This window comes from Protopterus annectens, chromosome 2.part1 (assembly GCF_019279795.1).
Source record: "Protopterus annectens isolate FY-2018-M chromosome 2.part1, PAN1.0, whole genome shotgun sequence".
Taxonomy (NCBI): Eukaryota; Metazoa; Chordata; order Ceratodontiformes; family Protopteridae; genus Protopterus; species Protopterus annectens.
In genome coordinates, this window is record NC_056729.1 from 1981435406 (window position 1) to 1981441659 (window position 6254).

General features: G+C 35.1%; 1 long non-coding RNA gene across 2 annotated transcripts in view; it reads left to right on the top strand.

Annotated features, from left to right (window-relative positions):
- The window catches only part of LOC122794815, a 465643-nt gene extending 462378 nt beyond the window's left edge, over positions 1 to 3265 (top strand). For both annotated transcript variants that reach the window (XR_006363714.1, XR_006363713.1), the window contains exon 3: positions 2668 to 3265. This is a non-coding gene — a long non-coding RNA (uncharacterized LOC122794815). The remainder of the gene's footprint in view (positions 1 to 2667) is intronic.
- The last annotated feature ends 2989 nt before the right edge of the window (positions 3266 to 6254 follow it).

Genomic DNA, 6254 nt, shown 5'->3' on the forward strand with positions numbered 1-6254 from the left:
GGAATAGAACCACGTAGTAGCATTGCCAAAGGTCTCTTGTATGATCCTGCTCCATGGCGATAGTGAGGTTTATATATCAGACTGGGTTTGTGTGCCCTTCTTTTGTGCACAAATCCCTATGCAGTAGTGTTCAAGGTTAATGACTTCATTCTTGAGATTGCACTGTAGTGCTGTAAAGTGAAAGTTCAGTACTCTCACTGTCCCATTATCTAAGGATAAGTAGCAACACAAAACAACACACATATTCAAGCCATTTGCCACACGCATCCCCACATCTCTAAATATACTAATGGTAAGATTGCATAACTGTGGGGTAAAGGAAACTTCCTTCTTAACACTGTTTAACAAAACATAGAACCACTGAATTAACCCAGTATAAAAAGTGGCCATGCCCAAGACTTATAATAACCTTAATTGGTTGCTCCCGACATCTCATAAATCTTCCTCCAAACTGATCTGATATTCTTGTTGGATTAGATAGTGCTCCAAACCTTTAGCATAACAAACTTGCAAAGTTGGATAAAAGACTTACTCCCCATTGAATCAGTAGTTTTCTGAGGGGGGTCTGGGCAACTTCAATAGTGACACTCCTTAAAGACTGTCATGGTCTGTGATACTGGTAATACCTGATCCCCATGTTCCAATTGATACCTGGGACCAGTTTCAAGAAATATATCTATTACAAGATAGTAAATTCAGTCTTTACAGTATGCTTGTTGGCAAAATTGCTGATAATAAAATGAAAAGATTTAACAAGTCAGATTGGCCCCATTGGCTGGAATGGTTTGTAATGATATATACTCCTCAGGTGCCTGCGAAGGGCAGTATTGGCCAAATCTATAAGTTTCTGCTACTCCCAGTGGAGATTCTTCTCAATTAATGCAGGCAGATAGGAATTAAAGATATAAGTTCTAACAGTGATAAGGAAGAGTGGGTGTGCCATATTTTGTCCACCAGATATGCAACCCAATTCTGTAATTTCTGATGTTTTGATTGGCAGTGCCAATTTAAGTATTTTTGCATCCCAGCTAAACTTAGTAGATTTTTCCAGGTGTCTCTTCTTGTTGCCACAGTGACTCAGGATCCCTTGATGACTGGGTGTATTGGAGTTGTCCTATTCTGAAGGATTTTAATGATAAACTTCAGACTGTTTAAGTATTTGGCCTGCTCAAGTCATTATGGCACTGAATTTTCTTTTGGGTTTCTGTGGACAAGCCAACCTAACCACATCTGAACTCAGCCTCCTTGATATAGTAGTTCTTTCAGCTAAAAAGTGCATTAACAAAAGGTGGAAATCAATGGTTCCTCCTTCCCACAGAGACTTATTTCATTTATTAGAGGAACTGGCCTTATTAGAATGTAGTGTGGGAAGTCCAAAGTTGAGGAAAAAAGCCACACGGAAATGGTCCTGGTGGCTCTCTTTTGTTGCCATTCACCAAATGGCTCCTTATGATATTAAGAGCTGATATATACACACTTATAACTTGGTTTTATTGTCATTTTATTGGATGATTTTTGCACATTATAAGTATTTTGCTCGACATACTAGGAAAGCAATGAGCAGTGGTCACTATATATATATGTAGCTTGTAATTGTAACCTAATTTTAAATTTGTATTTGCTGTTAAGTATTGATATTTTATTGTTAAAACTCTTGTTAATATTAATACAGATATTAAAAAAAGATATGCAGTGACAACTCTGTTTATTTTTAATACATATAGAAAATTTTACCTGCTGCAGGAAGTGCATATCCATTGTGACATACAACCACAAAAAATGCATTAAAAACCTTCACTCATTTCAGTGTAGCACAGCCTGAGCTTTTGAAATAAGCATTTGCTTATTTCATTTTTTGACCCACATTGAATTTACTCTCTAGATGAGGTTAAATGGTTATAAAAGTATATAATGTATGCTGGGATAGCATCACTTTGGGAATAATGGAAAAAGACTGACTGAGAACTATAGGATGAAAAAACAAATCAATGAACAGTACAATGAACCAACAATTGTGATATGTGTTACATAGTATTCAGCTGCAGGCAGCTCTACATGCTGTGTTTAAAACCAGAACGTACTCGCCCTTTCTCTAGTCAATGAGATGAGTCATCTCATAAACTAAGAGTCAATGACACTCGGTATGATTCTGCAAATGTGAATTTTATGTCTTACTCTGAAACAGAGTGCTCTTAAATAACATATTGAGAAGTGTGGTTATTTAGAATTAATATATACCTGCAATACAGGATGCTGGAATAGAGCGGTTTTAGTTTGGTTTCCAGTGCGGCATATATCAAATTCTAACTAATGCCTTAACCATACAAAATCACTCAAGGGTATAGAAGGGCTTTCTGAGTTTTTAAACTCTTTTGAATTATAAACTATTAAACATTTATGGAGTTCTAAATAATTTGACTTGATTGCAAAGTAAGACTTTCATAACTGGCTAGCTTCACAGGTGCAGAATGAATGGATTTCCAGTAATAGTTAAGGAAAAATGTTTTCTTTATTTTTGTTTGTAGTTTTATATGTAGCCTTAATGGCTTGGAATTGAAATTTGTTTGTAATACATAATGCTTATTCTAATATTGCAAAGTTTTATAATTTGATGTAAAGTATTACTGATATTTTAAAGCATATACTCCATTTTTTTTTGTTTTGTAGATGCCCAGAAAGTTGTTTCAGACAGATGTCAGAAGACTAATACCCCCCAAAGAAAATTTGGGTTGAAGAAAAGGATTTTAAAATACAACAGTCATGTCATATGGTAAATGCAAACATGGATTTTGCCAGTTGGGATCACTTTACAATGATTTATTTTAGTCTAAGCTTAGCTTAGGTTGTAAAAGTATCTTTAAAATTAATGTCTGTCTCATTGGAAAATAATTCTTATTGATTCTTATTTCATTATCCTTTTCTTTGCTAATGGTCCTGGAAAACCAACACTTTTTAATTACACCATTATCTTTTGAATGTAAGGACTGAGTGTCACATGCTTAAAAAGACTTTGGTTGATTACACAAGAATGTCAATTTAAGTTTTGTCTCAGCTTCCTTTTGTTAATCAGTTTTGTCTCAACTTCATTTTATGAAGCTTTCTTTGCTTCTCAATTATTTTGTGAGCCACAGAACAAGACTGAAGGTGGAAGGTAACTATGGACACCCTTGTTTGTGATCCAACATTCTTGTTTCAGCAGCCATTTTGTGATTCATTAAACAGCTGAGCATCATGAGAATTTGATTAAAACCAATGAAGTCCAAAATTTTTCTTTATGGGTTATTTATTTTTTCATGTTAGAGAAGTTTTGTGAATAATGAAATTAGTCAGCTCCTGACACAGTGTTTTATTGAAGTCTGTCTGCTTGATTTATGACACTTTTTTGAGTAGAATGAAACCACATTGCTCTGTTATGAAGACTAACATATATGATAATACAGAAGACTCATGCTATGAATTTACCTGCAATATCTTAGCTCCAGGACACAAAGACTTTGGATGAATGCATGTTACAGACAACATCACTGGCAGCACTATAGAGTGTTGGCAGTTTTTGCACCTACTTTAAGGATATGTTCCTTCTCAACAATCAGTGTCTTTGGAAATAAAAAAATGGCCCAGTTTGTCATTCTTCAGATTATCAGATAATCTATCAGTTCAGTTGTGAATAAATGAGCTCAAAACCATCAGCAAAAAATCCTGGCATATGACCATGACTTCTACATGATAGTTGTGCTGGTAGTATGTATCTGTAAAGTTTCATTGCCATAGTAACTTTTAAATTTTGTCTTTTTATCAGGAGAACCACAGCAAAAATTACCACCATTATTTGTGAACCCAACCATCCCCCATTTTATTTTTTGTTATTAACATTTTAACAACAGTGTTAAAATGTGCACAACATCATAGAAGGACTGTAATACGTATGAAAAAAAGGAGGTGAAGGAAGAACAAAAATGGTTTTGTGGATAAAAAGATATCTATCTATATTTTGTTGCTTGTTGACTTGAACTACAATGCATTAAACAATAAAAGGTCATTACTACTCTAAACTATTTGCGTTGATTGGGCACCTGTCAACATGCCCATTGTAGATCAAGTATAGCCCAATAAAAAGAAGTATTAGTACTTAAGTATTACTGAGCAGCCATACTTTATATTAGGATATGCTACCTTCAGATATTTTAAGAAGGACAGAGAAAAATATGAGATAAAAATTTCAGGGCATTCTGCAAATCTTGGAAGTTAAATGGTAAAGTACCGGTAATATGACTGATATCAGTCTTTTTCACCTTACATCTGAAATGTCTGGATGTTAGTCGAATGCCCCCACTTTCCTTATATGTTTGCCATGTCCCTCAAGCTTCCAGTAATGTTGTTAGTTTAGAAAAGTAAGTAATAATTAAAAAGAAAACAGAAGCAAACCAATATTGGTATGCTGTCTTTCACGTCAAATCCCCTTCACTCTATTAATGTACTGTGCAAATGTACGGTTGTACATATCATACACATGTGCAGTGCATCCGTAAAGCATTAAGAAGGCAGAAGAACACTGAAGGACCATTTTACAAAGGCATTATTTAAGAAAGGTAAGCATTTACCCACAGCTTTGTTTGACCACTCGGGCTTTGTCCTTGCGATCAAATCATACCAACCTTGGGTAAATTCTGAGATACCCACACCCAGCCATAGGTTATTGCTAAAATAATATGACACAATATATTGCTAAAACAGTAGTAGTTATGACATAAAGCTTTATATCAGGTAGTATATTATTTCAATGAATGATAGTAAATACAAAATGACTTTACTCACCTCTGTGAGAAACTATGCCAGTGCTATACAAAGAAAGGAGCATTAGTATAATCATAATTGAATTGTAGTTGAAGAAATGCCATTAAGCAAAAGGTCCAGGGGATCCAGTTATCTAAAAAACAAGATCAGAACTATAATAACAATTTGGAAAGCTGCTTGCCCATTAATAGCAGTCCAGCATTAGATTTGTGTGTGTGTGTGTGTGTGTGTGTGTGTGTGTGTGTGTGTGTGTGTGTGTGTGTGTGTGTGTGTGTGTGTGTGTGTGTGTGTGTGTGTGTGTGTGTGTGTGTGCATGTATATGTATGTATGCATGCACTTGCTTCTGGAAACAAATTGTAGTGAACTTAAATTATCTGTACATATCTGTAATGATTAATAAAGTAGTTGACCTAGTGATACCATTTTTCTAACAGCTTTACAAGTGAAAGAAAGCCACTCTTCAGACTTAGTCTGGGATTTAATTTTCATAGAAATAAAAAAATGTAGTTGTCGTATAAAGATTCTTCAGTTTGGTCATTGATTATTTATTAACTGTTCTGCTCATTAAAACCAAGGAAGCACCACAAAACCAAACTATAGGTTTCCAAGGCATAGTATTATGGGTAAGACATATAGCAATTTGAGGGTAAGAGCATTTTTCTTTTATTTACCATGATAAAGTGGCACAGTCAGTAGCATTGCTATCCAGAGTTCAGTTATTGGCGTATGTGCTCTGTGTGGAGTCTCCACGTTCTATCTATGAAGGTGGGATTTTTCACTTGGTAGTCCAGTTTCCTTCCACTTCCCAAAGGCATGTAGGAAATGTCAACTTTCCACTCTTCTGGATTTACTTATGAGTTTAATTACTTCCAACCTAACTGCTTTTATGAACCTAAATTGATAAAGTACTGTATACATTCTTAATTTGTATTCTTTATGAGTTAGACTTTTTGATTCCAGTGGACAGTGCAAAATAAATTATGTCAAATCCTTTCACCCATCTGACAATGTCATAAAAGTATTATTTTTTCTGTGTTTCAGATGTTTTTTTTAAGTGGATATTTGTAGATTATTTTTTTCTAACGTTTGTTGTACCAATTTCATCTTGTGCACCAGTGTGCCCATCCAGTCATTCATTCATTGTTACCTGCTTAATTCAATTCAAGGTCACAGGGGATCCATAATTTATGTTGGCACTCTTTTGGTACAAGCAGGGTAACTAATTCTTAACAGGGTGCTAGCCCATCATAGGACTCACACAATCACTCTCACACTACACAGACATCTACTGGCAATGTGGAAGAGTATCAGATTCATTTACAGCATAACTTTGTCATGTAGGAGGAAACTGGAGCACAAAGAAAATAATCCATGCAAACGAGGTTGGTATAATGGTTAAGGTGCTTACCTTACAGACACAAGGTGCAAGGTTTGATTCTTACATGGGTTGATTGGCTAGG